This window comes from Schistocerca serialis, chromosome 1 (genome assembly GCF_023864345.2).
Source record: "Schistocerca serialis cubense isolate TAMUIC-IGC-003099 chromosome 1, iqSchSeri2.2, whole genome shotgun sequence".
NCBI classification, from domain to species: Eukaryota; Metazoa; Arthropoda; class Insecta; order Orthoptera; family Acrididae; genus Schistocerca; species Schistocerca serialis.
The window spans coordinates 311,401,189-311,424,185 of record NC_064638.1 but is presented as its reverse complement, the minus strand read 5'-3'; the positions used below and the strand labels follow the sequence as shown (position 1 = coordinate 311,424,185).

Here is a 22,997-nt window from a genome sequence, read left to right as displayed (position 1 = left end):
TCACGTAAGTGTGAAATTTTAATCAAAGTATTCCACAGGCATGGAAATACTAGAGTATCTGGTATCGTTCGATCAAGATTTTCGTTGTCTAACACTTTCCGGTTCCCGCAATATATTTAAGACTTGAGCTAAATAGATGATTAATTTATTGCAAGCTCATTAACAGAACTAGAGATGCACTGCCTTGCACCTGATATATCTCCTTCTTCAGAGTGGATACTAAAACACGTGACCGAGCGAGGTGGTGCAGTGGTTAGATACTGGACTCGCTTTCAGGAGGATGACGGTTCAATCCCGCGTCCGGCCATCCTGGTTTAGGTTTTCCGTGATTTCCCTAAATCGCTCCAGGCAAATGCCGGGATGGTTCCTTTCAAAGGGCACGGCCGACTTCCTTCCCCGTCCTTCCCTAATCCGATGAAACCGATGACCTCGGTGTCTGGTCTCCTTCCCCAAACAACCCAACCCAACCCTAAAACACGCGATCGCAGTAGTTACCGTCGATTATTAATATCTCTGTATTTCATTACTTTACGGCAGTTCTTATAGTCTTAATTATGGCCACAAGTGCAAGAGAGTGATTTAAAAACAGTCTTGGCAGCTAGGCTGATTACGGCGCTGTATGTAGACCGCATTGTGTGGACGCGCGCGTGGGAGAGAGCAGGCAGCCGCTGTCCCTGGCGACTATCCTTAATAATTCGTGTCACGTGTGCTGCCAGAGTCGGGAAGGTCGGGCGGAAAGGCGCTCATTGTACCTGGCGATCGCTCCGAATGGGGCTTCCGGTAGCCATTGTTAGCAAAAGGTGCCAACTGCCAGCAGCTAATGTTCGTCGGAGCGTCAGCTACAAAGGGAACCATGGGGCCGCTCTCGAGTCTGTAAATATGTAATATCAGTTATAAATACGTTTTTCATAACATTGCAGTTATCGGTTTCCATAGGTTCAAATGGTTCAAATGGCTCTAATCACTACGGGACATACATCTGAGGTCATCAGTCCCCTAGCTTTAGAACTACTTAAACCCAACTAACCTAAGGACATCACACACATCCCCTCCCGAGGCAGGATTCGAAGATGCGACCGTAGCAGCCGCGTGGTTCCGGACTGAAGCGCCTAGAACCGCTCGGCCACAGTGGCCGGCTTTCCATAGGTACTGTCATCATCTGATGGCTTGTAGTTGTATTAAAAATATAAACGTCACTTAGCAGGCATGAAAAAAAAGAAAAAAAACTTCAAGTTCACTAGTAATATCTCACGCAGACAACACCAAGTAGCCAAAAAACTTCAAATCTTGGACTATTACGTGAGAAAAGTCACCTTTTGCATAGTTTTGCCCCGCACGTGTCAGCAGCGTTTGTGCGCGTCGCATCTGACCAAAATTTAGTGCACGTGTCCACACTTCGCCTTTATGACGGCTTGAACTCGGCTGAGTATACTTTCAGTGATGTATCTGCATGTCCGTGGGGGAACAGCAGTCCATTCTTCTTCAAGAGCCGAAAACAGAGAAGTTAGTATGTTGGACGCTGGAGTCCGGAGCAGACTCTGCGTTCTTACTCAGAACTGTTCCTCTACTGTTCGCAGTACACAATGCTGTAAAATATCCTCCCGCATTTAACGTTTTCTTAAACGCAATAAGGGAACCACGCCCTATGAAAAACACTCTTATCGTAACGCCACATCCTCCATACTTCACCGTTGGCACTGCACATGATGGCCGGTAACGTTCTCGAGCCATTCGCCAAACACATCTTACCCTTCCACCGCTTTGCCCTAGAGTACCGCGTGATTCACACTTCCCTCTCTAGTGGTCTCGCTCCTTACACCACCCCAACCGTCGCTTACCATGGACTGCAGAAATGTGTCGCTTATGAGGAGCTGCTCGACCATTATTTCCCATTCATTTTAACTCCTCACGCATTGTTATTGTGCTAGCTATACTTCCCGCAGCACTTTGGAACTCACAAATAGTGCCTACTGCTGACTGCATGCGATTTTTTGCAACCAGTGTCCGCCATGTTGCGCGGTTCCTATCCGTCAGTAGGCGTACGTCCGCCCGAACAGGCCATGAAGGCCTAACGGTACCGACCGGCCGCCTCGTCATCCCTAGCCCACAGGCGTCACTGGATGAGGATAAGGGGGGGCATGTGGTCAGCACACCGCTCTCCCGGTCATATGTCAGTTTACGAGACCGGAGCCGTTACTTCTCAGTCAAGTAGCTCCTCAGTTTGCCTCACAAGGGCTGAGTGAACCCCGCTTGCCAACAGCGCTCGGCAGACCGCATGGTCACCCATCCAAGTGCCAGTCCAGTCCGATAGCGCTTAATTTTGGTGATCTGGCGGGAACCGGTGTTACCACTGCGGTAAGGCCGTTGGTTGGTATTGGTTTAGCTGTGTTTATTTCTTCGCGTTTCCACTTCATACAACGCCAACAGTCGTTCTGGGCAGCTCTAGACGGACTGATGGATTTGTTACGCAGGTGGTCCGATGACCAGTGCAATGAGTTCGCTGATTGACTCATTCTGCTGTTACTGCTTCTCTGCTGACGATGATTATGTTTGGTTTGTGGGACGCTCAACTGCGCGGTTATCAGCGCCCGTACAAAGTCCCAGTTTTTCCACAGTCCAATTTTTTTTGCAGGCCACTCTAGCCACTGTCACGAATGATGAGGGTGATGGTGAAATGATGAGGATAACAAAAACACCCAGTCCCCGGACAGAGAAAATCCCCAATCTGGACGACAATCGAACCTGGGACCCTGTGCTCCAGAGGTAGCCACTAGACCACGAGCTGCGGACTGCTGCTCCGCTGACATCACAATAGACCCCGCCTCATTTTATACTGCCGGGACCGCCGCTACTCATATCTGCATATCAATTAAGCATCACATCCGAATGCCTCAGATCAGATAATGTATTGCGGGTATAACGCATTAAGTCACACATTACAATTACAGTTTGCTGAAGCTGAATCGCCTGACGACAACTTTATAAATCGAAATCGGCCTTGATATTATCTTTGTGCCCGGCAACTGGTAAGACTCAATAAAAGTATTTTATTTAAATCTAGATATATTATTATTGAACAGTGACGGTTAACACTTTGCAGTAGCAAGACTGACGGTCTTATAATTGTGAATCATCTGATTATAACAGTAATTGTCGAACCTTGTTGAAGCAGTATTAATAAAAGATGTGACTGTGGTTGACAATTAAAAGTGAATACATTCAGCTGTCTCTGAAGCTCTGGCGGCTCGATAGCTAATGTAAATCTCAAGCCATATCAAGAGCCAGGAAAAAAGGAAGCAGCGTTTTGTCTGCAGAAGAGGAAAACAGAGATGCAGCTAACAGTAGTATAACTAATTAAGAGGTGCCATTTCGTATTTTGTGCACACCCGGTTTCTAGTCTTCACCTTGGTGCATTTGTAAAGACTTCGGGCCGCTATTGTTTTATTTTCTGTGACTGCTGACTTTAGTAGTCAATCAATACTGTCCCCGGCAGTACCGTAGTATTTATTGGCGAATGCTATATTTCTTTTGACTGTGCTGTGTTGCATTTAAATTTCTTCGTTGTAAAATTACAGGGGGAACAGCTATCGATCCTTCGCAGGTCTTACCTCCTTGCATCACTGTACGAGGTGAAAAGTACAGGTTTAGTGGCAGGATCAGTGGCGGCAACACTGCATGGGGAGGTGTGGCGGTGAGATGGGAAGACGAGGCGTGCTGTACGGTATCCTCGGAGAATTACTGTAGCGGCAAATAGGTGGCGTAGCTCATGAGCAGCGTCGAGAAAGCACTTCGTCCATGTGTGGGTATTTGTCAGTGTCGTAACCAGGAGATACGAACGTACGAGCTCTGGGACTGCCTGTCGTGAACTGAGTGGCTTTCGTCGTAAAACTGAAACCTTCTTCAAAAGAGGATTTCGCGATTTCCAAATTATTTACGTTATTAATAATGACTACTTACCTCTATCCTTTCCTTTTCGTCTCTTTCTGAGCTTAAATAAAAGTGGCACCACTCAAATTAAGTAATTCTAATTGTGTGCATTGTCCATATACAAGGGGATGGATCTGTCAAAAGAATGGGCGTGATTCACAGCTTCAAAAACTACTTACAGAAATGCAGCCGGATGACGCCTTAGAAACCGCCGATATTCTGACAGATGAAAACTGTCGTCATTTTCAAGGCACAAGAGCAACGATACAGCACTGTGCAAGGAAATTTAAATCCGCAGCGGTTGGAACTACGCCGCCCAATATCCATAATACGGCGTATGCAGAAAGACTAAACACACGGACGGACACACACACACACACACACACACACACACACACACACACACACCATAGACAACTAATGACACCATACAACCAAGCTAACCAACGTCAGAAGTTGCTGGTAGAGAATGTTAATTAATGTTAATTATCAACGGTTGAGTAAATGGCATTAACTGGATGCCCCTGTCGTTCGAACAGGGAGAGAGCATAATACAAGCATAATTTATGCAAAAATCTCTGTCTTTATTTGTGAGGTCACTTGCTAATTTAGTCTCGACTGGTTCTTTAATAACAAAAGCCCAATAGCAGGAAGTACACACGAGTACCTCAGTGTTGTTATATTCCATTGGATGGCCGACGCGAAGACAATGTTCTGCAACTGAAGATTTGCTCGGCTGTTATAAGCGTTTGTGATGCTTACGCTCAGTACATCGGTTCTCCACAGTCCTGATAGCCTCATCAATGTATGACGCGCTACAGTTCCAAGGGATAAGGTAGACATCCTGCCGTAGATCATCCCTTACAGGACTCTAATCTTACACGGTAATGGATAAACACGTTTCACACAGTGTTTCCACAGAATACGACCACCCCCTCCTTTTGAAATTCTACCTGCACAAGGCAAAAAGGTTGCAGGGTCGGGTGCCACCTCGTTATTTTCATCACTCACCCGACTCATGGCTGGTCGGTAGCTCATCTGATGTTTCACGGTGACCTTTCTGGCGAATTTGGCTTCGTAGTGAGCTAACGCAGTTGACGAACTTTCAACGCCTGAGATGACGCGGTTCCTATGAACAAAGGTACGAAGTACTCCTTCATAGCGAGCCAGATGGTGACAACTATCAGCCTGAAGGTTCATCTTTGGTTGTTGCCATATGCTCACCTACTGAGCGTTTAAGTTTCCCTGCACAATGCTCTCTCGTTGAATTTGTGCATTGGAAATGACATTGGGTGGACCTGTCGAAACATCCGCGGTCGACGAAGATGTTCTCCAGCTGAATTCCGTAGGATGTTTGAACATTTTATACGCCGGGTGAGCCGTGGTCGGCTTGCGTTGACGCCGTTTTTCCTTTTGGGCATTTTCTCACCATTGAGTGGCGTTTTATTCCTCCCTCATTTACTATCTGAACAAGTTCCTCACTTGCCTCCGTCAGTGGCAGCAGCAGCGTTTATCGATACTGGTACTGCTGTAACTTCTTTGGTGTGGCAGTTATACACTCCTGGAAATTGAAATAAGAACACCGTGAATTCATTGTCCCAGGAAGGGGAAACTTTATTGACACATTCCTGGGGTCAGATACATCACATGATCACACTGACAGAACCAGAGGGACTTAGACACAGGCAAAGAGCATGCACAATGTCGGCACTAGTACAGTGTATATCCACCTTTCGCAGCAATGCAGGCTGCTATTCTCCCATGGAGACGATCGTAGAGATGCTGGATGTAGTCCTGTGGAACGGCTTGCCATGCCATTTCCACCTGGCGCCTCAGTTGGATCAGCGTTCGTGCTGGACGTGCAGACCGCGTGAGACGACGCTTCATCCAGTCCCAAACATGCTCAATGGGAGACAGATCCGGAGATCTTGCTGGCCAGGGTAGTTGACTTACACCTTCTAGAGCACGTTGGGTGGCACGGGATACATGCGGACGTGCATTGTCCTGTTGGAACAGCAAGTTCCCTTGCCGGTCTAGAAATGGTAGAAGGATGGGTTCGATGACGGTTTGGATGTACCGTGCACTATTCAGTGTCCCCTCGACGATCACCAGTGGTGTACGGCCAGTGTAGGAGATCGCTCCCCACACCATGATGCCGGGTGTTGGCCCTGTGTGCCTCGGTCGTATGCAGTCCTGATTGTGGCGCTCACCTGCACGGCGCCAAACACGCATACGACCATCATTGGCACCAAGGCAGAAGCGACTCTCATCGCTGAAGACGACACGTCTCCATTCGTCCCTCCATTCACGCCTGTCGCGACACCACTGGAGGCGGGCTGCACGATGTTGGGGCGTGAGCAGAAGACGGCCTAACGGTGTGCGGGACCGTAGCCCAGCTTCATGGAGACGGTTGCGAATGGTCCTCGCCGATACCCCAGGAGCAACAGTGTCCCTAATTTGCTGGGAAGTGGCGGTGCGGTCCCCTACGGCACTGCGTAGGATCCTACGGTCTTGGCGTGCATCCGTGCGTCGCTGCAGTCCGGTCCCAGGTCGACGGGCACGTGCACCTTCCGCCGACCACTGGCGACAACATCGATGTACTGTGGAGACCTCACGCCCCACGTGTTGAGCAATTCGGCGGTACGTCCACCCGGCCTCCCGTATGCCCACTATACGCCCTCGCTCAAAGTCCGTCAACTGCACATACGGTTCACGTCCACGTTGCCGCGGCATGCTACCAGTGTTAAAGACTGCGATGGAGCTCCGTATGCCACGGCAAACTGGCTGACACTGACGGCGGCGGTGCACAAATGCTGCGCAGCTAGCGCCATTCGACGCCCAACACCGCGGTTCCTGGTGTGTCCGCTGTGCCATGCGTGTGATCATTGCTTGTACAGCCCTCTCGCAGTGTCCGGAGCAAGTATGGTGGGTCTGACACACCGGTGTCAATGTGTTCTTTTTTCCATTTCCAGGAGTGTATTTCCGTGTCATGGTGTGTGTGGCAGTTGGCGGAGCAGCGAGGAAGTCTCTGCGGCGTGTGATCAGGCCGGGGCCGCTGGCGGCGAGCACGCGCGGTCGGAGTTGTGTGGCACCAGCTGTGAGGAATGCTAAGTTCGTCGGCCACCGCACCTGTAAACTGGAGTTGAGTAATGAGTGAACCTGTCATGAAAGCTCAACCGCTGTGAAGTCTCTTCGTTGATTGCTGGTTGTTGCATCCTGGGCTGTCCCCGCAAGCAGCAACGTGATGGTGCGTTGGAGTCGGCAAGATTTTGCAGCCGTTTCCCTGTGCGGTGTTTAACCTTTGAAGTGATTATAATTTATTAGTGAAGTGCACCAGCGATGTCTCCTGCCTTGTGGCCGTTAACCAACCGGTTACCTGCCCTGGTCGCAAGCGTAGTTTCGTGACAGTGGATTTTCCTCGCTGTGTTGATGCTGTCCGGCATGGCAGGTAGTTCGACAGCTTGGTGTTGTTCTCCTTTTCTCTTCGAGTGTTTATTGTGCCTTGACTGTGTTTATACGTCAATTATTAAGACATAATCCTGCTGCGATCCTCGTCTTCGCTGGTACTTCTGGTTGTCATGCTGTTGGTCAGGTGGAAGGGAATTGATTAAGCGGTTGGTTGGTTCGTCAGCTGTCTGTAGGTCGTGGTGCAACCCGTTTTTTTAGTGTTACGCTGAGCTGTCTGTCTCACTTAAACTGTGGTTAGAGTTTTCTCCCCAGGCCGACCCTTGGAATATTTCTGAGCACCACTGTTGTTGTTTGTGATTGTCATTTTATTTGGTCGCAGGTACTGTGCCAGGCCTTCAGCCGTGTATTAATATTGTCTGTTTTATGTTTGGTGTATGGCCTTCAGCCGAACTTCATAACAACTTTAAGATTATGTTCAAATGTGTGTGAAATCTTATGGGACTTAACTGCTAAGGTCATCAGTCCCTAAGCTTACACACTACTTAACCTAAATTATCCTAAGGACAAACACACACACCCATGCCCGAAGGAGGACTCGAACCTCCGCCGGGACCAGCCGCACAGTCCATGATTGCAGCGCCATAGACTGCTCGGCTAATCCCGCGCGGCGCTTTAAGATTAGGCCTCGAGCCGTGTTTCATCTAAAATTCTTGTTGCTCTGCATTTAGGCCTTCAGCCGCCTTTGTTTCAAAATCTGAGGCTTTAATATGTATATCCTTGTCTGTAAGGTTTCTCTTTAATTATCTTGAATTCTTAAAACGGCCTTCAGCCGTGTTCTGTAAATGTTTATCTTAAGGTTGTCTTTAATTATTCTTGAGTAATTGCTTGGGCCTTCAGCCGAGAAGATACTTCAAGTTTTCTTAATATGTTTTTCTGTTGTACTGTGTAATGGCTTATCTTTAAAGTCTGTCTTCTGTTATGTAAAAAGAAAAAATTAATTGGGATTTCAGCCGAAGAATTAACTTGAATTTTCCTTAATATGGCCTTTATCCGAAATTTGTGAATGCTTGGCTTTTAAAGAATTTCCTTAGTTGATCTGAAATATTATTTCGCCATTTAGGCAAGATGATATAATTTTCTTAAGTCAGGCCTTCAGACGTTACTCTAAATCCTGGTGTTTTAAAAACAATCGTTTGAACTTATTCTGGAGAAGTTACTTGTGCCCTCAGTCGTGAATTGATCTTTGTTGGTTTAAAGAGAAAACTGTGCATTGTTTTGAGGAATAAAGTTGTGTGTGTTCTTGTATAACTAACCTTGGACCCTTTCCACAATCTGATCCGCTCTGTCCTGCGAAACCAGATTTCACCAGGATAGGCTCAAGTTTCACAATGTATTGTGTAATGACGTACTGATAAATTGTTGCGGGCTCAAGATCATCTAACGATATAACTCTGGCTAACTATCTGAGTAACTTATATTCACTGTTACATCCAGGTAAACATTTGTAAAACAAACCATTTATTTTGAATAATATCTTTTGACAAGAATTTTGATTGGAAATTTATGTTTCCATAGAAGAAAGCAAACGGCAGCACGATTGGATGCAGTTATAGTGTCATTGTTTATGCTCTTAGATGAACTGTCACTCATCATTCGAAAATTCAGCAGCTCCGGATGTGGTATGCGCCGGATAGATGCTCCTAAATTAAATGATTTGGGATTGATATTACGAAAGGGCAGAAGCGGTCACACGTTCCCAGATGTAGGTTGCCTATCTAACGGCTTCCATGGTAAGAAAAACTTGATTTTCAGTATTTAATATAATTATTGCCTGAATTTAAAAATTTCTAATACTGTCATAGCAGGGATAGTGGTTATCGCTGAAACAACCGGCTTCGGTCATATCATTTTTTTCCCTCTATGCCAGCTTAATCTGAGTGTTAAAACCGCTCAAAATAAGCGGTTTCTGAAATAACCGATTTGCGGTTTTTTTATTTCTATTATTTTCTGTAATAAACGTAGAAATCGACCAAAGATTTAAAAATTTTTTACTCTCTCAGCTTCAAGAATCATAGAATCAAAATCTTAAATTAAACAGACAAATAAAAGAAAATTTAGTCCTTCCACCGCTCATGCTTTTTTTTTTTTTTTTTTTTTGGGAAAATGGATAAGTGCTGGAATAGCACAGAAGATCACTAGTATTCTACTACTGATTCTAATTTTTTGAAACTGTGCTCCAAAATCATGTAATCGGGATAATATCACCTCTTGGGAATTACGAATAGTCAGTGCTAAAGGGTCAAAACTGATGAGAAACTTTTGTTTTTCGTGTTAATTTGCCCGTTTTCAAGGGCTACAAGCAGATAAAGGCGTATTATACAGACACACACAGCAGCTAGCTACCTTCTCTTTTTATTGTATACTGTGAACGAGTTGTTGCTATTACTGTTACCATAATTTCCTTGCTCTTTTATTATTTCATAGAAATGGCAGACAAACCTTCAATCTTTTTAAGCAAATGAAGCATTGTAGCCTACTTCGTTGCTACGTCATTTCGTAAAAGTATTTCCAGACTAGGGGTGGGACCATTCTGCAATACACCTAACGCCATAGGAAGACAGTGAGAAACTGCCGTATAGACCAACTCCACATGACATATACAAGTGTACCGTCTAATAAGCAACGCCACGTGCTGAAAGCTACATTATTGTTTCAACAAAGCTGTGCCAATTCTTATGCCATGTGTTTGTTACTCGTTTCTGTCGGCATTGTTATTACTATCCACTCATCACTTTTCCCACTTTCTGTAATAACACAATATTTCACAGCAAGGCAAATTTTACCAATAAAAATTACTTTTTTTAAAAAAGTTTTATCTACAAACGAAAAATTTTAGCACTGCTGCTATGGTTAATTGATATTTCGGTTTTTTATTCGATTATTAGTTAAAAATGGAAACACTTGCTATAACGGAGACCAAACAAATATCGAAAAACACCGGTTGTTCAGAACTAAATTACCGGTATCGGTTTTTAATCGGTCGGTTTTTCCCATCCCTCTGTCATAGTATCCAGAAGTATAGTCTCACGTTAAAGGATTAAGACAATAAGTCAAATGTTGCTGTTGGAAACTGTGTATATATCTTGAAGAAGAGTAACTCACGGCGCACGAATTACCCATACTATATTAATGCATCATTTGAGAAAGAGAGAATTGAGCAACTGCTAATAAAATGATTAAATGGACACCCTAGCTGCAAACAGCCGTTGATATACTTCATTGGGGACATGATGAAAATGTGTGTCCCGACCGGGAATCGAACCCGGGATCTCCTGCTTACATGGCAGACGCTCTATCCATCTAAGCCACCGAGGGCACACAGGATAGTGTGCCTGCAGGGACTTACCCTTGCAGGTTCCCCGTGAGACCCACATTCCCAACATGTCCACACCACTACCTTCATAGTGCGCCTAATAGACGTTTGCCCATCATACACACACGCTGTGCCCGAACTCGTACGGGACTTGGTAGATTAATCTGCAGCGAGTAATGAGTATGATGAGCAAACATACACTCCTGGAAATGGAAAAAAGAACACATTGACACCGGTGTGTCAGACCCACCATACTTGCTCCGGACACTGCGAGAGGGCTGTACAAGCAATGATCACACGCACGGCACAGCGGACACACCAGGAACCGCGGTGTTGGCCGTCGAATGGCGCTAGCTGCGCAGCATTTGTGCACCGCCGCCGTCAGTGTCAGCCAGTTTGCCGTGGCATACGGAGCTCCATCGCAGTCTTTAACACTGGTAGCATGCCGCGACAGCGTGGACGTGAACCGTATGTGCAGTTGACGGACTTTGAGCGAGGGCGTATAGTGGGCATGCGGGAGGCCGGGTGGACGTACCGCCGAATTGCTCAACACGTGGGGCGTGAGGTCTCCACAGTACATCGATGTTGTCGCCAGTGGTCGGCGGAAGGTGCACGTGCCCGTCGACCTGGGACCGGACCGCAGCGACGCACGGATGCACGCCAAGACCGTAGGATCCTACGCAGTGCCGTAGGGGACCGCACCGCCACTTCCCAGCAAATTAGGGATACTGTTGCTCCTGGTGTATCGGCGAGGACCATTCGCAACCGTCTCCATGAAGCTGGGCTACGGTCCCGCACACCGTTAGGCCGTCTTCCGCTCACGCCCCAACATCGTGCAGCCCACTTCCAGTGGTGTCGCGACAGGCGTGAATGGAGGGACGAATGGAGACGTGTCGTCTTCAGCGATGAGAGTCGCTTCTGCCTTGGTGCCAATGATGGTCGTATGCGTGTTTGGCGCCGTGCAGGTGAGCGCCACAATCAGGACTGCATACGACCGAGGCGCACAGGGCCAACACCCGGCATCATGGTGTGGGGAGCGATCTCCTACACTGGCCGTACACCACTGGTGATCGTCGAGGGGACACTGAATAGTGCACGGTACATCCAAACCGTCATCGAACCCATCGTTCTACCATTCCTAGACCGGCAAGGGAACTTGCTGTTCCAACAGGACAATGCACATCCGCATGTATCCCGTGCCACCCAACGTGCTCTAGAAGGTGTAAGTCAACTACCCTGGCCAGCAAGATCTCCAGATCTGTCCCCCATTGAGCATGTTTGGGACTGGATGAAGCGTCGTCTCACGCGGTCTGCACGTCCAGCACGAACGCTGGTCCAACTGAGGCGCCAGGTGGAAATGGCATGGCATGCCGTTCCACAGGACTACATCCAGCATCTCTACGATCGTCTCCATGGGAGAATAGCAGCCTGCATTGCTGCGAAAGGTGGATATACACTGTACTAGTGCCGACATTGTGCATGCTCTGTTGCCTGTGTCTATGTGCCTGTGGTTCTGTCAGTGTGATCATGTGATGTATCTGACCCCAGAAATGTGTCAATAAAGTTTCCCCTTCCTGGGACAATCAATTCACGGTGTTCTTATTTCAATTTCCAGGAGTGTATATTAGGCGCACTGTGAATGTAGTGGTGTGGAAATGTTGGGAATGTGGGTCTCACGGGGAGCGGGCAAGGGATAAGTCCATGCAGGCGCACTATGTGCCCTCGGTGGCTCAGATGGATACAGCGTCTGCCATGTAAGCAGGAGATCCCGGATTCGAGTCCCGGTCGGGACACACATTTTCAACAAGTCCCCAATGAAGTATATCAACCCATGTTTGCAGCTAGGGTGTCCATTTAATTATCATTTCATTCTAGCAAAGCTGCATGGTCATCAACGGTAACTGTTCTTTCGGGAGCAGATACTACCGTCATATATACTGCTAATAAACCTTTTTGAAACTTTTTCTTCCTAACCCCTTCCCTCCCCCCCTCCCATACATACACACACACACACACACACACACACAAACAAACACAATGATAAACGTTCATCGCCTGCTACATTTTCGGAGTTCGTACAATACAATGTTTTCATCGGACAGACTTTTACGTTTATTACTCCTTTACAGACAGTATCCACATACACTGATTAGCCAGAACATTATGACCACCTCCTTAATAGCTTGTCTGTCCTTCTTGGGAATGAATTAAATCACTGATTCTGCGCATCAGGTACCTGACAATTAGTTGGTAGGTTTGTGGAGGTATGTGACATTAGATATGTCATGTGATTCGTGTAAATAACGGGCCGCTGAACTGCGTAGCCGGCTGGTGTGGCCGAGCGGTTCTAGGCGCTTCAGTCTGTAGCCGCGCGACCGCTACGGTCGCAGGTTCGAGTCCTGCATCGGGCGTGGATGTGTGTGATCTCCTTAGGTTAGTTAGGTTTAAGTAGTTCTAAGTTCTAGGGGACTGATGACCTCAGATGTTAAGTCCCGTAGTGCTCAGAGCCATGTGAACCATTTGATCTGCGTACGCGTTGATGGCGCCAGATAGCGGCCGAGATGGGTTCCATAGGATTTTACATCAGGCGAATGTGGTCGCCGAAACATCAACGTGAGTTCACTATAATGCTCCTCAAACCACTACTGCACGGTTCTGGCTCCAGGACATGGGCAGTTATCCTGCTGAAAGATGACATCACCGTCGGGGAAGACATCGAGCATGAAGGGATGCAGGTAGTTCGCAGTAGTCAGGGTGTCTTGGATTGCTACCACAGGTTCCATGCAAGCGTCGGAGAACGTCTCCCTACCTTAATACTGGTCCCATCAGACTGCTTCCGTAACGCGCTGCACGTTTCGAGCCGCCGTTCACCTCGATGACGGCGTTTGTGGAGACGGCCATCGACCAAGCGTAGCAAAAATGTGATTCACCCGAAGAGACAACACGTTTCCACTGATCGAATCCTGATGGTTCCACGCCCACATTGATAATGTCGTTGGATCGACATGTGAACACGTAGGTGTGGTCTGTTGCGGAGCTCCATGTTCAACACTGTACGATGACTGGTGTGCTCTGAAACACTTGTACGTGGGCCGGCGTTGTGCGCTTTGGACAGAGATGCCACAGATCACCATCTATCCTATTTTACAGAACAGACACGCCTCCGAACCCCACGTTCTATGATGAGTCGTGGATGTCCAGCCATTTAGCACCTAGTGGTAGTTTCACTGTCCTACATGTTTTCGTTGACGCTCACGGTAGTAGCACGTGAGCATTCGACAGCTTCGCCGTTTTCGAGATACTCTTTCACAGGCTCTGCGTAATAGTAATCTGCCCTTTGTCAACGTCGCTTATCTGAATGGATTTCCTTATTTTCAGCTCATATCTTCGCTAGAGTGATCCCACTTCCATGTTTGCTCCGCTTAAATACTTAAATTACCGCGTCACGTGACCGCAACGCCACCAGGAGGCATCCAACATCGTGGTGGGCAGTGGTCACCATGTTTTGGCTCGTCAGTGTATACCACTAAATGTACCTGCAAAATTATGTCATTATACAACACATAGTTCAGGGGATATGTTTTAAAAAGCATTGAGATTCGTGAAAACTATGCACCATTTGCCAGAAAGGTCATACATGAACATATAAAGTGTTATCAGTTTTTTTGTTTTCCAGTTTTGATTTTATCTTCTTAGCTGCCTGTGGGTGAATAATCCGAAACTAATAAAACCAACATTATTATGGTTTGCGTCAGTTTTATTTACCCAACGTCAAATGCTTAACAATTGAAGTCATGTGTAAAGTAATCAGGCGTTGAGCTATTTTATACTTGGGAATTCGGTTTTTTAAGGAAGATAGAAGCCGACCTCGGGGAAGATCAGTTTGGATTCCGTAGAGATGTTGGAACACGTGATGCAATACTAACCCTACGACTTATCTTAGAACAAAGATTAAGGAAAGGCAAACCTACGTTTCCAGCATTTGTAGACTTAGAGAAAGCTTTTGACAATGTTGATTGGAATACTCTGTTTCAAATTCTGAAGATGGCAGGGGTAAAATACAGGGAGCGAAAGGCTATTTACAATTCGTACAGAAACCAGATGGCAGTTAGAAGAGTCGAGGGGCATGAAAGGAAAGCAGTGGTTGGGAAGGGAGTGAGACAGGGTTGTAGCCTATGCCCGATGTTATTCAATCTGAGCAAGCAATAAAAGAAACAAAAGAAAAATTCGGAGTAGGTATTAAAATCCATGGAGAAGAAATAAAAACTTTCAGGTTCGCCGATGACATTGTAATTCTGTCAGAGACAGCAAAGGACTTGGAAGAGCAGCTGAATGGAATGGACAGTGTCTTGAAAGGACGGTATAAGATGAACATCAACAAAAGCAAAACGATGATAATGGAATGTAGTCGAATTAAGTCTGGTGATGCTGAGGGAATTAGATTAGGAAATGAGACACTTAAAGTAGTAAAGGAGTTTTGCTATTTGGGGAGCAAAATAACTGATGATGGTCGAAGTAGAGAGGATATAAAATGTAGACTGGCAATGGAAAGGAAAGCGTTTCTGAAGAAGAGAAATTTGTTAACATCGAGTATATATTTAAATGTCAGGAAGTCGTTTCTGAAAATATTTGTATGGAGTGTAGCCATGTATGGAAGTGAAACATGGACGATAAATAGTTTAGACAAGAAGAGAATAGAAGCTATCGAAATGTTGTTCTACAGAAGAATGCTGAAGATTAGATGGGTAGATCACATAACTAATGAGGAGGTGTTGAATAGGATTGGGGAGAAGAGGAGCTTGTGGCACAACTTGACTAGAAGAAGGGATCGGTTGGTAGGACATGTTCTGAGACATCGAGGGACCACCAATTTAGTATTGGAGGGCAGCGTGGAGGGTAAAAATCGTAGTGGGAGACCAAGAGATGAATACACTAAGCAGATTCAGAAGGATGTAGGTTTCAGTAGGTACTAGGAGATGAAGAAGCTTGCACAGGATAGAGTAGCATGGAGAGCTGCATCAAACCAGTCTCAGGACTGAAGACCACAACAACAACAACAAGGAATCGGTGGGGAAGGAAAGAAGGAAGAAATGAAGGGGAGGAGGGGGTTTACTAGTAATGGATTAATGTCGAAAATAAGGTTCTGTTTTTCGTTAAATCACGACTTGGGACATTCAAAGACGGACCTCTTGCTCACTTCGATGCAAATATACGGCGCGACCTGGACGCTACTAACTCAAATCGATTGACTGGTAGAAAGTGACTTGTTCCATAGCTACCTTGGCCACCAAATATTACTTTTGTGGGCTACCGTCTTTGGGGTACAAGAGAGACTGTGATATACCCCACTCAGTTATTCAGAATATGACCTTATCGCACGTATCCACACTACTACTAAAACATCGAGCACACAACCAAACTTAGTTTATCTTTCGCATCAGACTCGAAACCCTTTACGTCGTAATGAATCTTTCATTCTGCATCGGTTGGGTGTGTGGTTTGTTGAGGTTGAAGGGACCAGACCACAAAGGCCATCGGTCCCTTTTCTGCATCGGACTGTGCGCTAATTCGAAACTTCCTGCCAGGTTAAAACTGTATGCCCGACCGCGACTTGAAGCCAAAACCTTGCCTTTCGCGGGCTATGTTCTTACCGACTTATTTTTCATGTCATTTTGTTTGTTACAATTGTTCGGGGCAGACTTTCTAAGACACCCGTTCAAGTTCATCGTTAATCCATTCACTCAGTTTTTTTTTATTACAGAAGGCAGGTAACCCTCTGACCGAACACGCTGAGCTACCGTGCCGGCGACCGACTGAGCTATCCTGACAGCCTTACTTCCGCCAGTACCTCTCTCCTGACTTTCAAAGCGAAAGCCCATTGCACGTGAAAAGCAAGGTTGGGAGTTAAGTGTCTTGGTCCGGCACACCGCTTTAACGAGCCGCGACTTTTCACTCTGCGACCATTTTTGGAGGTAAAAATTGGACACCTTTTAACATTCTTGCTGGGTTCCGTAACGATGTGTGGAATGCACACCCACGATCACATCCGTATCCTTCTCATATGGGTCGGTTCACAGCGCACAGTGAGGGAATTTTCAGACGTTCGTTCCCGCTCGAAAAATGGCTCGTTTACCTTGTCGGTGTGTGTATAATATTTTTTAAATTATTTTTTCCCTCTACACCGTGGTAACGTTCCGCTGGTTCAGTGCACTCTGCTTTGCATGTCACTAAGCGCCTAAAGAAATAGTACTTTCAACGGTCAATACACTTTGTAATATCTTAAAGGGAATAACTAGAGATTAGTTTCGTTGCGAGCCAACTTTCTCCGTAATCCGACGAATAAGACATTGACTCTACCTTACAATACTTCTCTCTGAAAATATGTGTGCATAACTGAATGTGCTTTTAATTCAGAAATCAAATAACTCATCAGATAGCATCACAGAGATATGACAAGCAGAAGTTCCCTTAACAGTATTTAATATTCCAATATTTCACTCACTACACCGAAATATTTCACTTCAGATGTAAAAGTAATTGCTCAATAAAGTATTTAACAATGTTTTTGTACTCACGGGATTTAATTATATCTCCTACTGGGATTATCTTCTTTTGATATATTCCGGTAAATAGATTTGTGACAGGCAAATTAATTTTACATTTGCCACATTCCTTAAGAATGATTGTATACCGTTAGTCAGCACTACACCCAACAGTTACGACTTGACTGGCGGCATCAAAGATATCACCGTATCTAGTAGAGTAAAGTTTACATCCTTTGATATAGTTAACCTCTACACCAGTACATCCATAACAGAAACACTCGATATCATCAAAGATATCTTGTTGCAAGACAAAACGTTAAGCACTGTAGAAATCTACGAACTACTGGATCAGCTTGCTCATAATCACTGTTCCTTTAGCAACAAAATCTATGCGCAGAAAGATGATCTAGCAATGGGAAATAGCTTAATTGGCCTGCTAGCCGACATCTATATTAATGATCTGAAAGCAAAATTTTTTTAAAGCAAACAATTGAAAATGACAGGACCATTTATTATAAACGTTATGTTGACGACACCTTGAAACTATAAATGAGACAACCACTGAAATAGAAAGCTTAACTGAGAAACCTAACAGTACACATCCCAAAAAATGGCTCTGAGTACTATGGGACTTAACATCTGAGGTCATCAGTCCCCTAGACTTAGAACTACTTAAACCTAACTAACCTAAGGACATCGCACACATCCATGCCAGAGGCAGGATTCGAACCTGCGACCGTAGCGGTCGCGCGGTTCCACACTGAAGCGCCTAAAACCGCTCGGTCAAAATGACCGGCAGTACACATCCCAAAATACAATTTACAGTTGAATCCCAAACACAACATGGAATTAATTTTCTTGACCTAAATATAACATTTCATAACAACGAACATAATTTCCAAATTTATAGGAAACCTACCACATCAGATATCATTAGAAATAATACATCTTGCCATTCAAATCAACACAAATTAGCATTGTTAATTCATCACTCAAATGTGTAGACAACATTCACGCTGAACCTGATGTAAAAACCAAAGAATTAATCATTTTCAAAATAATAGCCCACAACAATGCTTGTGATGCATCCATAATTGACAAAGTAGATGAAAAAATAAAAACCAACCAAACGTTGTCAACAATACAGACTTCAATAGCAGAAGAAACTAAATAACTTGATAACATCTGATACCAACTTGAAAAAACTGTTTAAACCACACAAAGTCAAAATAAGTTACCATATAAACAACAAAATACAAAACAAAATAGTTCATAACACTAAAACAACCAAGCTACCTTTTCAGAAATCTGGTATGTATAAATTAACCTGCGACAGGTGCTGCTGCTACTACATGGGGCAAACAGGACGAAACTTCTAAATTCAATACAAATAACACACAGATGCACTACATTTAAAACATATAAGTAAATCTAGTTTTGCAGTACACCTTGCTCAAGACAGTCGTTCAGTTAGAAACATCAAAACAAACCTCCATATCCTACACATTGCAGACAAAGGAATAAAAATGGACCTCCTGGAACAATTAGAGGTTTTAGCCCATAAGAATAAATCACCACACAGCATCTTAAATCAACAAACGAACTTAACAAATAACCCATTTTTCCAAACTTTCAAAGAATCATTAAGCTTGAAAAACTAAATAACTCACAAAAACCTCCCACCTCTCTCTCTCTCTCTCTCTCTCTCTCTCTCGCTCTTCCACACTGGCACACCTAATCAACACACTCTCCTTCTAGAGCACGAAAAAACACCCGCACACTCAGTCTCCTCCTCCAACATACTACCCCTCTTAACATTTCATTTTTCTTAAAAAAAAAACGATACTGTGATGTTTATTGTTGTCATAAGAATTCATCAATGTTGTTAGTTAAACAAAAGATAAAAGATAAATGAAATGTCAAACGAAATTTCTGTGCTAAAATTGTGGATGTAATATTTTACAAACTATTTGTTTAGTAGATTTTGTAAATAACAGAGGTTAATTTTGCTATATAATCAAATGTTACTTTTGCAATACAGAAATAGATAAGCACTTACTGTCGCTGTTGTGTACCACAAGAGCTGAACAGAGAACATCTCAAAATGGCTCCCCCACTGCTGCAAACAATCAATAACTGTGTACCGTCTGATGATGAATCGCTAGGCGTTCGAAACCGTTAAATTGATAATAAAAATTGAAGAACATAACAAAAGGCTGGTTGCAGTAATTTCAAGAAACCTTTACTCATCACAGTAGCAGTGATTCTCTCATCCATAGTGGATAAAAGTTTTACATATTTTTCTTTCTCAACCTATGGTGAAGTTAGTTCGGAAGTGCTGTTCCTTAGCTTACCCTTAATCCTGAAAAACTCTTTAATGTAGTTTTTTCTTTTAATACATTAATACTACATGATTGTGATTCTTCAGCTTTCTCTTTTTATTTTTAGTCTTTCTGATACAACAGAGCAATTGATAAAGTCAAAGATTGTTGAGAACTAGTGAATCATACCTCTTATAGCCAGGTTTGTTTCAGTAATACAGCGTAAGTTTATTTCAGTAAATTATACAGGACCTGTAACACTGAGCTTTCAGCCAAACAGATTTTTCTCTTATCAAATAAACCTTTATTTTCTTGAAAAAATTAACATAAATGCTAAGTTCTTCTGCCACTTACATACTAATAAGAAAACAAACTTTTCCTATTTCAAACCTAAGCTCCTAACTGCTATCTTCTTCTCTTACGCGACGTTTATTCGCTTAATTTAGCCCAAAATTAGAACTGAAAACAACATTCATGACTGTTTAGATACCATATAGTCCATACTCTTGCGCAAACCCAGTTCTTTACAGTTATGTGTGTCTACGAATAACTTCTGTCTCGATACTGCTGAAAAAAAGCCAAAAGAATGTAGCTTTATCTTCCGCGCATTGTAATTCACCATTAACAATATTGATAGTTAGCAACTTGTTATCGCCATGTCTAGCCGTAATTTCAGAGTTCTTTCTGCAAGGCGCCGTATGTGCCTTAATTTCCGAGGTTATGAATGGTTGGTTCCGCCAGCGACCAAATAGATGGCCCTGCCATCACACAGCTAAGAGTTTCGTTGCGATAACTTGATACTATGTAACAGTTGGTCCAGAAATGTTAATGAACAAATGTTATAGAAAAATATGCTATAGTCGAGTCGTTGTAACTTTATCCCTGACAGCTGGAGCCACTCTTGCCAGCTCTCAACTACGAAGCGCAATAGCCAACTATAGATCTCCGGCAGCACTGTGTCGTTGCCACAGAGACGTTTAATGCGACTGGTTGAATTAGGAGGGCGTAGCTGATGCGTTGAACGTGATTGGTTACTGTAAAACGGCGAAGCTGCTGCGCCCAGCCCACTGCAGTAGTCGGGGACCTTCTAACAGCGACTCTACTGTAGACTCATATTTTATCTTTGATTAGTAATACCTTTCCTGTAGTAATAAGATTTCGTGATGTACCTCTTATTTTGGAAGGTTACAGACCTTGATCTTATGCACATAAACGTCTATTAGATGCTGAATTTTCTTGAAATCACGGTACTTTCAGATGTTCCCTGTAATCATTTTATGAGTAATTGAGCAGTGAAGACAATAATAATGATATCACCCATAATTTATAATCAGTTTACTGTAATAAAACTATATATCAGATAACAGTGTGTTTGCAGAATGCAGCCACAAGTTATTCCGACTCGAACTTTGATGGTGGAGAAAACTGCAAGGTGCACCAACGGGTGGTACAGCCAACTCCTTCGCTACATAATGAACAGCCGTTGCATGGCAGCCATAAGCCATAAACCGTGCCGTAACCTGACAGCGCAGCGCTGGGTGGAAACTTTTACGCCGTAATGTTCGCCTACCGCAGCTTCTGCCCACATGAGTAATGGTGACGGCCAAATGTCGCGGGAAACAAATTCACCATCCTGATGGAAAACGACACTCTGTGGAGCCTAAAATGAAGATGCAGTTTCAAACCAAGCACTTTGATTATTATAATTTTAGTAACAACACAGGCATTGTGATAATCATACGCGAGGCGTAAATGATCTATTCACATTAATTTGCTTATGGAAATGAGTGAGGAGCGCTTTTCTCCATACTACATAACTGAAGCTTATGAATTTTCGCAAAGTCCTCATGAACTAGTGTGTCAGAATCCTGTGATATGATCGTCACACGGAATGCGCAATTTTTCCTTACTGACCGACGATACTAAAACCGCGAACCCTAGAGGGCTAAAAAACATTTTGGTAGAAGCGTTTATATTTATATTAAATCATATTACAATGTTACTATTTTTAAAATCGTTGACATATGTAGCACGTTAAGAATAAGAGTGGCGAAAAATTTGGGAGCGACGGGGAAGATGGGGGAGATGCGAGGAACAACAGACTGTTAGCCCTCTCCCCAGAAACGAACCCTGGCACAATATGTCTACAGTTCAATGAGTGACCATCAGGTAATATGAAATCAAGGATAACAGTAAGAAAACTGAAACTTAAGACTTTTTCGTTAGTTGTTACTTATTTTATTATTACTTCGGAAATAAAAGTAATTGTACGCATCTTTCTCAGTCGTTGCAGTGAAGCGTGGGCAGCGCGAAGTCACCGAAAGGATAAAAGCCTCCCGAGTTTGACAGACTTCCAATAGATCGACGCAGATTGTGTCACTGAAACACTAGCTTCTGATTACTGTGGCCTTCCGTTACAGACAATAGGCAGCAGAATGAAGAGGAGCGCGATTAACACCGCTCTATAAGCAGTGGGAAATAGCTGAGCCGTACGCCTATCACCATTGCCAGTCAGACGCTGCACAATCACGCGATACACTCTGCTGTTATGCAGTAATGTTAAGGGTGATTATGGCCGGACGTTGTTGACTGGGCCTGTAACACTTTCACCCCAACAAACCCTTTTCGCCGCGCGGGACTAGCCGAGCGGTCTTAGGCGCTGCAGTTATGGACTATGCGGCTGGTCCCGGCGGAGTTTCGAGTCGTCCCTCGGGCGTGGGTGTGTGTGTTTGTCCTTAGGACAATTTAGGTTAAGTAGTGTGTAAGCTTAGGGACTGATGACCTTAGCAGTTAAGTCCCATAAGATTTCACACGCATTTGAACAAACCCTTTTCGTCTCGTCTGTGTGAATTTGCGCAGTTATATCACTATCGGATCACACGATATGTCTCTCGTTCATAATGATGAAAGTTAATGTTCGGGACCTATCTAGCTCGTCATTAATTGCTAAACTTTCTGATGAAGACTCCATGTTGACGAAGATGTGCATTTCATGAAACGTTCCGCTCAGTCGTATACATTTCCAGCACCCGCAGAAATTCAGTGAAAGGAAACGCCATATATTCGTAATGTACGAAGAGCGTTCCTTAATTCAATGCAGATTATTACGGAGAATCTTATTATGCAAAGCGCTGGCGTGTTCGTAGAACTGTTTCGTTGGCCCCGGGTGGTACTTCGACACAGGTTTATGCGCTCTTTGATTAGCTGGAACTGAATGACTGAGAAAATCAAATCTCCACTTCTGAGCCGCATTAAGACCATACAGTCTCGTTCCGAGAATAAACTAGACTACTCTTCGCATTAAGGAAATCTGCGCAAGATTTATCTGACATAAGCGGAATGTGATTACTCTGCGAACGTTGTGCCTCGTAACCCTAGATACAAGGTACACAAGAAAGGAGTGGCTATATTCCTCGTTGGAAT

At 44.4% G+C, this 22,997-nt stretch overlaps 1 protein-coding gene and 1 non-coding gene across 3 annotated transcripts in view; one reads left to right on the top strand and one right to left on the bottom strand.

The window, feature by feature from the left end:
* The window catches only part of LOC126469582 (diacylglycerol lipase-beta-like), an 817,808-nt gene that overhangs the window by 521,281 nt on the left and 273,530 nt on the right, over nucleotides 1–22,997 (top strand). The gene's annotated exons all lie outside the window — the stretch shown is intronic.
* Nucleotides 10,637–10,711, bottom strand: Trnat-ugu (transfer RNA threonine (anticodon UGU)). Its single transcript has one exon. It is a non-coding gene; the product is annotated as a tRNA-Thr (tRNA).